Source organism: Mustelus asterias, chromosome 7 (assembly GCF_964213995.1).
Source record: "Mustelus asterias chromosome 7, sMusAst1.hap1.1, whole genome shotgun sequence".
Taxonomy (NCBI): domain Eukaryota; kingdom Metazoa; phylum Chordata; class Chondrichthyes; order Carcharhiniformes; family Triakidae; genus Mustelus; species Mustelus asterias.
The window spans coordinates 141,018,691-141,033,024 of NC_135807.1; positions in this window are offsets into that span (position 1 = coordinate 141,018,691).

Below are 14,334 nucleotides of genomic sequence, written 5' to 3' on the forward strand. Positions count from 1 at the left end.
CAGTAGTCTCTGTGCCCACTAGTGTCTCCCTCCGTGCCGGGAGAGGTTCTTCCTCTGGGGTTTATAACTGCTTTGCACCAACAGGGAGCAGGCACGCTCACCCCGTTGATGGGGGCAGAGGCCACTGAGGCCTCCCTGAGGAGGTCGGGGGTGGGGTGGGGTGGGGGGCTGTGCCAATCTGGCAGTGCCAGCCTTTCACCCTGGCACTGCCCACTGGACACCGAGCAATGCCAAGGGGGCAGGGCTAGAGGGGGATAGGGCCTACTTGGGGGGGGGGGGCGATTGGTGGTGGTTGGGGGGGACCCACTGCCACTCTCAGTGGGTGAGGAAGTGAGGGGGAGATTGGAAATGGAATGAGGTGGGGTTCAGTGTGGGGAGTGGGAGGGGAGGGGGTGGAGGATAGGCCAGCAATCATGGGGTTGGGTTAGGTAGGTCAGTGATTGGTGGGAGTGGGCGATCAAGTAAGCTGGCAATTGTGGGGGGAGGGCCTGCCAAAAAAATCGGTAAGCCAGCGACTGGGAGTCCAGTGATGGGGGAGGCCAGTATGCATGCACCGATCTCTCCATTGACTGATGGGAGCATGCGTAGTAGCCCGCTCAGCGCGCTGATTCTGGCCTCTCAGGCAGGAAGAGGCCCCACCCTCCACTTTCTGGTGTGAATCTCTCTGAGGCATCCTGTGAAGCACAGAGTGCCGGAGATTCGTTCTGGTAAGAACGTCCAAAAAATGGGTGGGAAATTCTCCTGTTTTCCGGCTGTTGGGCACTTAATTATTTTTTGGAGAACCCTGGCCCATATTCTCATACTTATCAGTTCCAAATCATAAAATCATAGAATTGTACAGTGCAGAAGAGGCCCTTCGGCCCATCGAGTCCTCTCCGACACATTAGGAACACCTGAACTCCCACCTAATCCCATTTGCCAGCACTTGGCCCATAGCACTGAATGTTATAATGTGCCAAGTACTCATCCAGATACATTTTAAAGGATGTGAGGCAACCCGTCTCTACCACCCTCCCAGGCAGCGCATTCCAGAACGCCACCGCCCTCTGAATAAAAAGGTTTTGCGTCACATCCCCCCCTAAACCTCCTGCTCCTCACCTTGAACCTATGTCTCCTCGTGACAGGCCCTTCAACTAAGGGAAACAGCTGCTCCTCATCCACTCTGTCCATGTCTCTCATAATCTTGTACACCTTGATCAGGTCGCCCTCTCAGTCTTCTCTGCTTCAACAAAAACAACCCAAGCCTATCCAACTTCTCAGGCAGCATCCTGCTGAATCTCCTCTGCACCCTCTCCGGTGCAATCACATCCTTCCGGTAATGTGGCGACCAGAACTGCACACAGTGCTCCAGTTGTGGCCTCACCAAAGTTCGATACAAATCCAACATGACTTCACTGCTTTTGTAACCTATGCCTTGATTGATAAAGGCAAGTGTCCCATATGCCTTTTTCACCACCCTACTAACATGCCCTTCCACTTTCGGAGATCTGTGGACAAACATGCCAAGGTCCCTGAGTTCCACATAACTTCCTAGTATCCTATCATTCATTGAGTACTTTATTGTCAAATTACTCCTTCCCAAAGTGCATCACCTCACACTTGTCAGGGTTAAATTCCATTTGCCACTTTTCTACCATTCCATCTATATCTTCTTGTAGCCCAAGACACTCTGCCTCCCTGTTAACCACCAGTTCAATCTATGTGTCATCTGCAAACTTACTGATCCTATCCCCACATAGTCATCAATGTCATTTATATAAATGACAAATAATAGGGGCCCCCGCACAGATCCTTGTGGTACGCCACTGGATACTGGCTTCCAGTCACTAAACTAGCCTTCTGTCTTCACTGTCTGTCTCCTACAACTGAGCCAATTTTGAATCCACTTTATCAAATTACCCTGTGTCCCATGTGAATTTATCTTCTTTACAAGTCTCCCATGTGGGACCTTGTCAAAGGCTTTGCTGAAATCCATATAAACTACATCGACTGCACTACCCTCATCTACACACCTGGTCACCTCCTCAAAAATTTCAATCAAATTTGTTAGGCATGACCTCCCTCTGACGAAGCCATGCTGACTATCCTTGATCAAGCTTTGCCTCTCCAACTGGAGGTAGATGCTCTCCTTCAGAGGTTTCTCTAATAGTTTCCTTACTACTGATGTGAGACTCACTGCTCTGTAGTTCCCTGCTTTATCTCTTTCTTAAATAATGGAACAGCATTAACTCTTCTCCAGTTGTCTGGAACCTCCTCTGTTGCCAGAGAGGAATTGAAAATTTGGGTCAGAGCCCCTGCAAGCTCCTCATTTGCCTCCCATAGCAGCACAATTCATCTGGACCTGGAGATTTATCCACCTTTAAGACTGTCAATTCCTTCAATACCTTGTCCTTCCCTATGTCAATTTGCTCAAGAACCTCACAGTCTCTCTCCCTGAATTCCCTACCATCGTCCTCATTCTCTTGGGTGAAGACGGATGTGAAGTATTCATTTAACACTCTACCACTCTGGCTCTATCCACAGCTTGCCCCCTTGGTCCCTAATGGGCCCTACTCTTTCCCTGATTATCCTCTTCCCATTGATATACTTAGAGAATATCTTGGGATTTTTCCCTACTTCTACCAGCCAGAGCTTTCTCATATCTCCTCTTTGCATTCCTAATTGTTTTCTTAAGTTCTATCCTGCACTTTCTATAACTCACTAATGCCTACACTGATTTGCTCCCCATGTACTTTTTAAAAGCCTTTCTTTTCCTTCTCATTGTATCCTGAATATCTCTGGTCATCCATGGTTCTCTGGGTTTGTTATTCTTACCTAGAGGGAACCCTAGAGGAACATGCTGGGGCTGCACCCTCCCCATTTCCTTCTTGAATGCCCCCCACTGCTCCTCTCTAGATTTTCCCATTAGTAGCTGTTCCCAGTCTACCTTGGCCAGATCCTGTCTTATTTTACTAAACTCCGCTCTCCCCCAATCCAAAACTTTGTTTTGCAGCTTGTCTATTTCCTTGTCCATAACAAGCTGAAGCATAAAGTTGAAAAAATAGTTATGATTTGGAGGGCTTTTGTTCCAAGGTTATTGATAGTAGAAAAGTAATGTAAAGCCAAGTCCATAACTGTAATAATTAGTTCAATGATCTGGAAAAATGCAGGCCCCACATTTATTGGGCTGTGGAGTGCATAACTCACAGTTACACTGGTACAAGGATGCTGAAATATGAACTGGATTCAGACTCACTGGGGATTTCATCTCACTTAGAATCATAGAATCCCTACAGTGCAGAAGGAGGTCATTCGGTCCATCGAATCTGCACCAACTCTCCAACACAGCATCTTATCAAGTCCATCCATCACCCTATTCCCATAACCCCATGTATTTACCCTGCTAAACTACACATTTTGGGACACTGAGGGGCAATTTAGCAATGCCAATCCACCTTACCTGCACATCTTTGGACTGAGAGAGGAAACCGGAGCACCCGGAGGAAACCCACGCAGACATGGGGAGGACGTGCAAATTCCACACAGACAGTGACCCGAGGTCGGAATTGAACCCGGGTCCCTGGTGCTCTGAGGCAGGAGTGCTAACCACTGGGCCATCGTGCCGCCGACTTGGACCTGCTATTTGGGCACATCTCTGAGCAGGCCATTCAGCTTGCTCCACCATTTAATAAGATCATGGCTGATTGGGTTGTGTCTGAATGCCACTCTGCCATCTGCAATACGGTATTCACCTTATCCAATCCTCTCAAGATTTTTTTATGTTTCAGTAAGGTCAACTCTCATTCTTCTAAACTCCAATAAGTATAGGCCCAATCTGTTCAACCTTTCTTCATAAGATAAATCATTCATCATAGAAGTGAGCCAGATAAACCTTCTCTAAATTGCTTCTAATGCAATGATACCTTTTTTTAAGCAGACCAAATTTGCGCACAATATTCCAGAAAATAGTTGGAATTTTGAGCCCATATTAGCTGTCAGCATAAATAGCAACACGGGCCAAACATCTCACGAGTTGGAAAAGTAGATTCTTGCAGGTGAGATCTAATTTCCCGATTTTCCACACCCCTTACCAATGACATAAGGAAGTTCCCATCCAGAAAGGTCGGGAACTTCTTTTAACAAATTAGCACTGCGTTAGCAAGCTGTCCCGCCATCACACCCACTGTCATTGAATAATCAAACACCCCATCGTGATTTACAACAGCTCTATAAAAACGTGAACCTGGTAATCGCACCTCCAAGGGGGATATCGGAGGCGAGTATGCAGATCATCACCAGGGAGTCCAGTGGAGAGGAGGCATCAGAAAGGAAGTGGGGGAACCAGCTAAGTCATTCTTGGGGACGGAGGGTGGGATGAGTCCAGGGAGGGTTGCTGCTTGCTGGCCTAGTAGGGAGCCCTCTATTATTGTGGTGCTCTCAGTCTCTAATGGGTGTTGGGGGGAGGGGCATTAGTGTGCCTTCACTCTTGCTGGGGTTTAAGCGATGGTTCCAAGGAGGCAATGCCTTTCTGGGATGGCAGCTCGAAGAGTCTCAGAGGGGGGACAACCAGCAGATCAGCACAAGGGGTAATGGTGAGGTCCCAAGGTGGGGTTTGGTGACACTCCAGGTCAGATGGGCAATGTGGGAGACTCTGACAGGAGGTGATGATTTGCCCCATGAGGGCAGAAAGATCTTGACACAGAGGCAACAATGACTCCACTCACATTTCTCCCAACACTCAAGCTGCAAGGGACAGCTGTAGGGCATGAGCAATGTGTACGGTATTGCCATGGTCTGAGAGGCCAGACCATCAAGGATGTTATCATGAGTGGCTGGGTGAACAAGATGAAAGGCTCATATGATCTGCTACCGATGGGAGAATGAAGGTTAAAATTAATAATCAAGTTGTGTGTAATCTGCCGCCTTGAAAATAATCAGGTCTGCCACAGGAGGTTTATTTTAGAGCAAATTAAATAGTACATTAAAATAAATCAAATAAACTGAAGGACAAATTAATGGGGCAGCCCCTTAAAAGGGATATTGCCTGAACCAAAAAGCAAATCACAAATGAAACTTAAAATAGCAAATCAAAACGTGATTAAAAGAGTTGATAAGGCAAACCAGTCCCTCCAGTGTCCACTGAGCAAGGAAGGCCTCGACGCTGCCAGTGGATACCAGGTGAGCCTTGCCTGCCACAGGAGGTTTATTTTATGAAATTCAAATTTGACCAGTAACCATGCCGAGATTCAAACCTGAATCCCCAGAGCATTGCCCTAGATTTGTGGATTATCACTATCTTGAGATAAATCAAATAATTTAGTAAGCTAAATTAAATAAACTGAGGGACAAATTAAAGGGGCAGCCCCTTAAAGGGATACTGCCTTAAAACAAATCACAAATGAAACTTAAATCATCAAACTAAAAAGTGATGGAAAGTGTTGCTAAGGCACCTAAGTGCCCGTGGTGCCCAATGGGCATGGAAGGCCTCAACAGTGCTGATGGACATCACATGCTCCCTCTCCAGTGCCACCCAGTCGCAAATGTAGCCGCGGCAGAAGGAAGACAGTTGGGTCAGATGACCCCGTTGCTGCCAGCTGCCTGAATCTGTCAATTGCAAGTTTCTGCAGGTCCTTGAGCATGTTCAAGAGGAGGTCCTCCTCCTGCTACTCCACATTAGCTGCCTTTAGATTAGGGTGTGGGGCTGCAGTGCAAACAAACTGCAAGCAAAAGGTATTTTAAAATAACGGAAAAGGGAGCACAGTCACTCTTTCTAAACATGGTCAACGGACTCCACATGGCCGTAAAATAGGTAGGTTTCTTGTGAGTCCATGAACTGATAGGACCTGCAGTTGTATGGGGCTGCTGTGTTCAACACCCTCCATCCTAGTTCCCAATTTTAAGGGAGGGGTGATTCCTCCGTAGATGGACTTGCACTGGGGACCTCCACTGCCGGCAGGCAACAAGGCACATCAAGACATGTCCGGGCAATGAGTAAGGGAAAGGAAGAGAAGGGTGTGCAGCAGCAGCCCATACAGAAAACCCCTCCAATGTAGTGCTAAAGGTTACAGGGCTAATATGGGGCTAATATGAAATTCCATCTAAGCAGCGGTGCGCTATGATGTGAGTTCATAAGAACATAAGAACTAGGAGCAGGAGTAGGCCATCTGGCCCCTCGAGCCTGCTCCGCCATTCAATAAGATCATGGCTGATCTTTTCGTGGACTCAGCTCCACTTACCCGCCCGCTCACCATAACCCTTAATTCCTTTACCATTCAAAAATTTCCTCAAGTAAGACCAAAACTGTACACAGTACTCCAGGTGTGGCCTCACCAGCACCTTATACAGCTGCAACATAACCTCGCTGTTTTTAAACTCCATCCCTCTAGCAATAAAAGACAAAATTCCCCCCATTTGCCTTCTTAATTAACTGTTGCACCTGCAAACCAACTCCTTGTGATTCCTGCACAAGGACACCCAGGTCCCTCTGCACAGCAGCATGCTGCAATTTTTTACCATTTAAATAATAGTCCATTTTGCTGTTATTCCTACCAAAATGGATGACCTCACATTTACCAACATTGTACTGCATCTGCCAGACCCTCGCCCACTCACTTTGATTATCTATATCCCTTTGCAGACTTTCAGCGTCCTCTGCACATTTTGCTCTGCCCCCCATCTTAGTGTCATCTGCAAATTTTGACTCACTACACTTGGTCCCCAACTAAATCATCTATGTAAATCATAAACAATTGCGGTCCCAACACTGATCCCTGAGTTCACCACACAACCTGTCCCTCCTCGACACCATGAGTGCCATTAGGTCCAAGCATGAGCACTTTGGAGTCATGGATGGCATTGGCTGTGAGCTGGACATCCACTGCCAGATGATGCTCCAATGCCTGGGGTGTCATCCTGCCCACTCCTTCACCACCTAGCCTGTCTCCCTGCCAGCCACCCAAAATGGTATTTGTGAAGGTGCAGATTCCTGAGCAACAGTTCCGTGATGACAGGTGCTACCCCAGATGGAGAAGAGCTGTGGCATGAGGCAACAATGTTCCTGACTTTGAGTAGGTTCTGTTAAAAGATGACAATGCCTGCAAGGAGTTACAGAGACCCCTCAGGTCTATGAACAGAAGCTGCATGTCATAGTTCAGGCTGTGCACCTGACAGAAAACAATTGTCGCTAGGGCTGTACACCATCTAGGAGGGGGCTTGACATAGAGGTATCGCTTCAGGGTCTGAAGGCAGAGGTCGCCAACTGGGTGCGAAGGCACATAGTGTCTGACCACCCTCCCTAACCGGGTTGACATAGAACCACAGAAGCAACCTAATGCTGTCCAAAGATGTGCTGGTTAGGGTGCATTGGCCATGCTAAATTTTCCCAGTGTACCCAAACAGGCACCGGAGTGTGGCGACTAGGGGATTTTCACAGTAACTTCATTGCAGTGTTAATTCCAGTAGTGTTCATTCCAGTAGAAATGGCAGAGGTGCTCAATGAGTATTTTGCCTCGGTTTTCACAGAGGAGAAGGACCTGGGTGGATGTACTGCGGGCGTGCGGTGGACTGAAAGGATTGAGTATGTGGACTTTAAGAAAGAGGTTGTGCTGGAATCTTTGAATGGCATCAAGATAGATAAGTCGCCGGGTCCGGATGGGATGTACCCCAGGTTACTGTGGGAGGCGAGGGAGGAGATTGCAGAGCCTCTGGCGATGATCTTTGTGTCGTCGAGGGAGACGGGAGAGGTGCCGGAGGATTGGAGGATTGCAGATGTGGTTCCTATTTTCAAGAAGGAGAATAGGGATATCCCAGGTAATTACCGACTGGTGAGTCTAACCTCAGTGGTTGGTAAACTGATGGAGAAGATCCTGAGGGACAGGATATATGAGCATTTAGAGAGGTTTAGTATGCTCAAGAATACTCAGCATGGCTTTGTCAAGGGCAGATCATGCCTTACGAGCCTGGTGGAGTTCTTCGAAAATGTGACTAAACACATTGACAAAGGGAAGGCGGTAGATGTGGTTTATATGGATTTTAGCAAGGCGTTCGATAAGGTCCCCCATGCAAGGCTTCTCGAAAAAGTGAGAGGGCATGGGATCCAAGGGGCTGCTGCGCGGTGGATCCAGAACTGGCTTGCCCAAAGGAGGCAGAGAGTGGGTATAGATGGGTATTTTTCTAAATGGAGGTTGGTCACCAGTGGTGTGCCCCAGGGATCTGTTCTGGGACCCTTGCTGTTTGTCATTTTCATAAATGACCTGGATGAGAAAGCGGAGGGATAGGTTGGTAAGTTTGCCGACGTCACGAAGGTTGGTGGGGTTGTGGATAGTCTGGAGGGATGTCAGAAGTTACAGAGGGACATAGATAGGATGCAAGACTGGGCGGACAAGCGGCAGATGGACTTCAACCCAGATAAATGCGTCGTGGTCCATTTTGGTAGGACAAATGGGATGAAGGAGTACAATATAAAGGGAAAGACTCTTAGTACGGTAGAGGATCAGAAGGACCTTGGGGTCCGGCTCCATAGGACTCTAAAATCGGCCCCGCAGGTGGATGAGGTGGTTAAGAAGGCGTATGGTGTGCTGGCCTTTATCAATCGAGGGATTGAGTTTCGGAGTCCGGGGATAATGATGCAGCTATATAAGACCCTCGTCAGACCCCACTTGGAGTACTGTGCTCAGTTCTGGTCGCCTCACTATAGGAAGGATGTGGAAAAGATTGAAAGGGTGCAGAGGAGATTTACAAGGATGTTGCCTGGATTGAGTGGCATGCCTTATGAGGATAGGCTGAGGGAGCTCGGTCTTTTCTCCTTGGAGAGACGAAGGATGAGAGGAGACCTAATAGAGGTGTATAAGATGTTGAGAGGCATAAATCGGGTGGACTCTCAGAGGCTTTTTCCCAGGGTGGAAATGGCTGCTACGAGAGGACACAGGTTTAAGGTGCTGGGGGGTATGTACAGGGGAGATGTTTGGGGTATGTTTTTCACACAGAGGGTGGTGGGCGAGTGGAATCGGCTGCCGTCAGTGGTGGTGGAGGCGAACTCAATAGGGTCTTTTAAGAGACTCCTGGATGAGTACATGGAGCTTAATAGGATGGAGGGTTATAGGTAGGTCTAGAAGGTAGGGATGTGTTCAGCACAACTTGTGGGCCGAAGGGCTGTTTGTGCTGTAGTTTTTCTATGTTTATGTTTCTATGTTTAATGTAAACATTCTTGTGACTAATAAATAAACTTTTAACTTTAATGCAGTCTTTTGACCCAGAAGAACTGGATGAGCATTCTCTGGATTTTTGCAACAAACTCAGCGGGAGGGGTCATAGTGACCAACCAATACCCTATTTTGGTTAAAACCAATTAAAATAAATCAAACAAACTGAAGGACAAATTAAAGGGATAGCCCCTTAAAGGGATACTGCCATAAACAAAAACAAATCACAAATTAAACTTAAGCCATCAAACCAAAACGTGATTAAGAATGTTTATAAAGCAGCCCAGTCTCCGCGGTGCTCACTAGGCACGGAAGGCCTCGATGGTGTCAGTGGACACCACATGCTCCCTCTCCAAAGACATCAGGCTGCGAATGTAGCTGTGGTAGAGGGACAGACAGTCAGGTCGGACGAACCCTCGGTTGCCCCCTGCCTGGACCTGTTGATTGCAGGTTTGACCAGGAGCAGGTGCCCATAGATCAGGAGCGTGGGGCTGAAGTCCAAGAAAGCTGTAACAAAAGCCCAGTTCTATATGCTTACAGCATGGTTCCAGAAGTAAAATGTCTGAGAGGACTCTCTCTGGTGTGATCATTTACCCTCAATTCCCATTGGTTGCTTAAGTCAGGTGACTCACCTCAGCTATACTGCCTTAAAGTGACGGATACCACGTACACAACACTTAACCAAAAAACAAATCACAAATGAAACTTAAAACATCAAGCTAAAAAGTGATTAAGGGGGTTGATCACGCATCCAACTCCACGCTGTACCCACCTGGCATTGAAGGCCTTGACAGGTCCAGCAGACACCGTGAGCTCCCTGTCCAGCGACACCTGTCTGTGAATGTAGCCACGAAAGAGGGGCAGATATTTGGGTGAGACAACCTAATTTTGCAGCTCACCCATGCCTAACACAGGACAATTTTTTATTGAATTCAAATTTAACTATCTACCATGGGGGCATTCAAGTCGGAAATCCTAGGGAATTGCTCTAGGTTTGTGGTCTACTACCTCAGTGACCTATACCACTAGGCCACAGGTGGTACTCCATATGCCTAATAACTTTCCGGAATCTTCCTTGATGAGTCAATTATGCTCATTAAATCAGTATTGTAATGGCTGATGCTGCCATTGATTGGCATTCATTAGTTAATCCTTTGGGGGTTGAGTCCCCAAACATTGAACTCCCCCTCCCCAGAATGTCAGCACACAGGGCCAGTCAATTGACGCATTGAAGATCTCATCCTGCTTTCAGGCAGTACGGGTGGTACAGTGCCGCCTTCCTTGCTGTGAAATATTGGAGGTAGGCTGGTTACAGGAAGGGAAGTCACATGGGCCAGACAACCCAGAGTGGAAGGCCTAGGGTTGTGTACCAGATGATCCTCTTCCCGGTGGAAGAACTCCTGGGCTGCTCCATGAGATGGAGGGGCAAGTGGAATGAGATCCAAAAGCCCCACTGTCCTCTGGTACTTGTGGATGCCCATAAGTGCCTGCACCATGCAGTTGATGCCATGCACCAAGCTGCTTATGACCTGTGCCACGGAGTGCACCTTCTCTGCCACAGAGTGAATATTCTGCATCAAGATCTCTACTCTGTACACCACCCTCGCAGTGTTGGTCTGGTTGCCTTGGAGTGACGGCATCATCTCCTTGGACAGACGTGATGGGACTCCTCCAGTGGAGTCCAAGGAGGAATACTGACATATTTTCCTGATATTCACGAGTCTGCTTTTGCAGTTCCAGTGGCTGGGAAGTGACCAGACCCAGGAATATGTCACCTGACTGGGATTCAACAGAATCCTGAAATCCAGCATTCTTCCGAATGGCAGAATCCTGAGACATCCTTGCTTCTGCTTGCTGTGGATCATCAGCAGTGAGGTGCTCACCAATGAGTGACCCAGAAGCCTCTCATTGTACCCACTGAGGTGTGAGGGCAGCATAGTGGCACAGTGGTTAGCTCTGCTGCCACACAGCGCCAGGGACCCGGTTTCAATTCTGGCCTTGTGTGACTGTCTGTGTCCCTAGGTCTGCATGGGTTCCTCCAGATGCTCCAGTTTCTTCCTACACTCCAAAGATGTGTAGATTAGGTGGAATAGCAAGGTAAATACGTAGGATAAGGGGATAGGGCCTGGGTGGCATTGGTGTTGGAGAGTTAGTGCAGGGTCGAATGGTCGCCTCCTGCACTGTAGGGATTCTATGATGTGTGCAGGTGACAGCTGTGATGACTATTCTCTGCTAATCTCCGATACATTTTTAGAGCTGCTTGGGTCCGTGGCTTCCAGTGGCCGAGATGATGAGCCAGGCTGGGCGACTGATTGACCTACAAGGGAAGTGAGATGGCGTTAGTGCATGACATAGACATAAGGATAGCAGAAACGTAACTCACGTGAGGCTGACACCATGGCTGGATGGGCTGAGAGTTCTCACATTGTCTGGTGCCCCCACCTTGCCCTCAGCACAAGTGCGGTCCTGCTGCTCACCAGCCAGCTCAAGGGCTCATTCAAATGGACTGAGGGCCTTCACCTTGGGCTTTACACTGGACCTCTGTGCCCTCTCACACTGATTGTGCTCAAGCTTGTCTTGCAGTAAGACAGATGGAAAGAGTGTAGACAAAATGCTTACCAGGTCAGATGGAGGTATGGGAGGAAAGGAGCCACTGGAGAAATGGGAGGAGGGGACCGGTTGGCTGGTGGCATGGGAGGGCAAGTGAGATCCTTGTGGAAGTGTGATCAGTGTGAGTGATGACAAATGAGAAGTGTGACTTACCCTGGCTTCATGAAGATCATTCATCTTTTTCCTGCACTGGATCCCTGTCTACATACGCAGCAAGACAGTGCTTAATTGTGCTCCACTCAGCAACACCCAAAGGGCCGGGTTCCTCTGGGTCCAGAGCTGCAATAAAGAACACACACTGGGGGAGGGAGGCAAAAAATTCCATGCAGCATCGCACTTACTTAGAGGAGGATGAAGGTTGAGGGTGCGCTTCTGCTCACTTGCATGCTGTACGCCGACCTGACTGTCAGTGACCATTCGATATGGCCCATCACCCCCTGCCAGCTCCATGGCACGCTCCTCGATGCTACTCAGCCGCCGCAGGTCAGGCACACCACCACCAGTCTGTGTCGTCTCCTGTGCGTTGTGGATTTTCTTTTCCTGTGGGAACATAAGGTGGATAGCAAGCATTAACATATTGCAGTGCATGGTGTGCAATGTGTGTCTGTGTCTCGGGCGTTGTGCTGACAGTTTCGGGGAAAGCGGTCACCACTGAAGGGTGCTCGTTGAGGGGTGAGGGGAAGGGGTTAGATTCTGTTCCTGGGGGAAGGGTCACTTGTTGCATGCCCTTCAGGTGAATAAGCAGGGTTGGAGGTCCGTGCCAAGCATGTGCGGGGTTCCAAGTGGGATGCTCACTCACAATTGCTGCTTGCAGGTCATACATTTTTTTCCGACACTGCCTGCCAGAGCACGGTGTCAGGCTCCTGGCATTCACCACTTCTGCCACCTCCTCCTACAATGCTGTGGCAGATGCACCCCTTGGGTGAGGGCCATGGCCACGGAAGATCCGCTCACGCCTCTCCTCCACAGCATCCAGCAGGTGCTCCTGGTCGGCCTCTGTGAATCTGGGAGCTGGTTTCCGTGCAGCCATCTTTGTGGCGTGACTGGCTGTGTGTCCATTCCTGCAGCTTATATACATCTGTGGCTCTTTAGGGGAGTGCGGGTGCAGTGAGGTGGCCAGTCATGGGCCCGTTGGCAACAAATACTTGTGAGAGATTTTGAAGGCTGCTTTCACTTGAGTGTCATTCATCCCTTGGGGTGCGATTGGCTGCCATTCAATAGGCTGCTGTGTCCAGGAGTGTGGGGGGGGGGTCAACGATGAGGCCAGCGATGTCTCTGTGGGGAGTCTGTGGGGGCCAGCGATGAGGCCAGCAACGTCTCTGTGGGGGGCGGTTGTGGGGGCGAGTTGTGGGGGCCAGCGATGAGGCTAGCGACGTCTCTGTGGGGGGGCGGTTGTGGGGGCGAGTTGTGGGGGCCAGCGATGAGGCCAGCGACGTCTCTGTGGGGGGGCGGTTGTGGGGGCGAGTTGTGGGGGCCAGCGATGAGGCCAGCGATGTCTCTGCGGGGGGCTTGTGGGGGCCAGCAATGTGTGTGGGGTCCGTGGGGGCCAGCGATGAGGCCAGCGATGTGTGTGTGGGGGGGTTGTGGGGGCAGCGATGAGGCCAGCAATGTCAGTGGGGGAGTTGTGGGGACAAGCGATGAGTGTGGGGGGGTTGTGGGGGCCAGCGATGATGCCAGTGATGTCTCTATGGGGGGATTGTGGGGACCAGCGATGTGTGTGGGCGAGTTGTGGAGGCCAGTGATGTGTGTGGGTGAGTTGTGGGGGCAGCGATGTGTGTGGGGGGGGTTGTGCGGGCCAGTGATGTGTGTGTGGGGGGGTTGTGGGGGCAGCGATGTGTGTGGGGGGGGTTGTGGGGGCCAGCGATGTGTGTGGGGGGGTTGTGCGGGCCAGTGATATGTGTGTGGGGGGGTTGTGGGGGCAGTGATGTGTGTGGGGGGGGTTGTGCGGGCCAGCGATGTGTGTGGGGGGGTTGTGCGGGCCAGTGATATGTGTGTGGGGGGGTTGTGGGGGCAGCGATGTGTGTGGGGGGGGTTGTGCGGGCCAGTGATGTGTGTGGATGAGTTGTGGGGGCAGCGATGTGTGTAGGGGGGGTTGTGCGGGCCAGCGATGTGTGTGGGGGGGTTGTGCGGGCCAGTGATGTGTGTGGGGGGGTTGTGGGGGCAGCGATGTGTGTGGGGGGGTTGTGCGGGCCAGTGATGTGTGTGTGGGGGGTTGTGGGGGCAGCGATGATGCCAACGATGTCAGTGGGGGAGTTGTGGGGGCCAGCGATGAGTGTGGGGGGGGGGTTGTGGGGGCCAGCGATGAGTGTAGGGGGGGGTTGTGGGGGCCAGCGATGAGTGTTGGGGGGGTTGTGGGGGCCAGCGATGAGGCCAGTGATGTAAGGTTTTGATGGCAGTGATCTGGACGCTGGGAGGTCTTTTCAGCGATCTCCCAGCGATGTGCACATGCATGGGTTCCCGTTTATTTTCCCGATTTCAGGCTCTTTGGTGCGAATAGGCCCCGCCCCCGAGCTTTTAATGATATTCATGATTGGGCCCTCTGCAG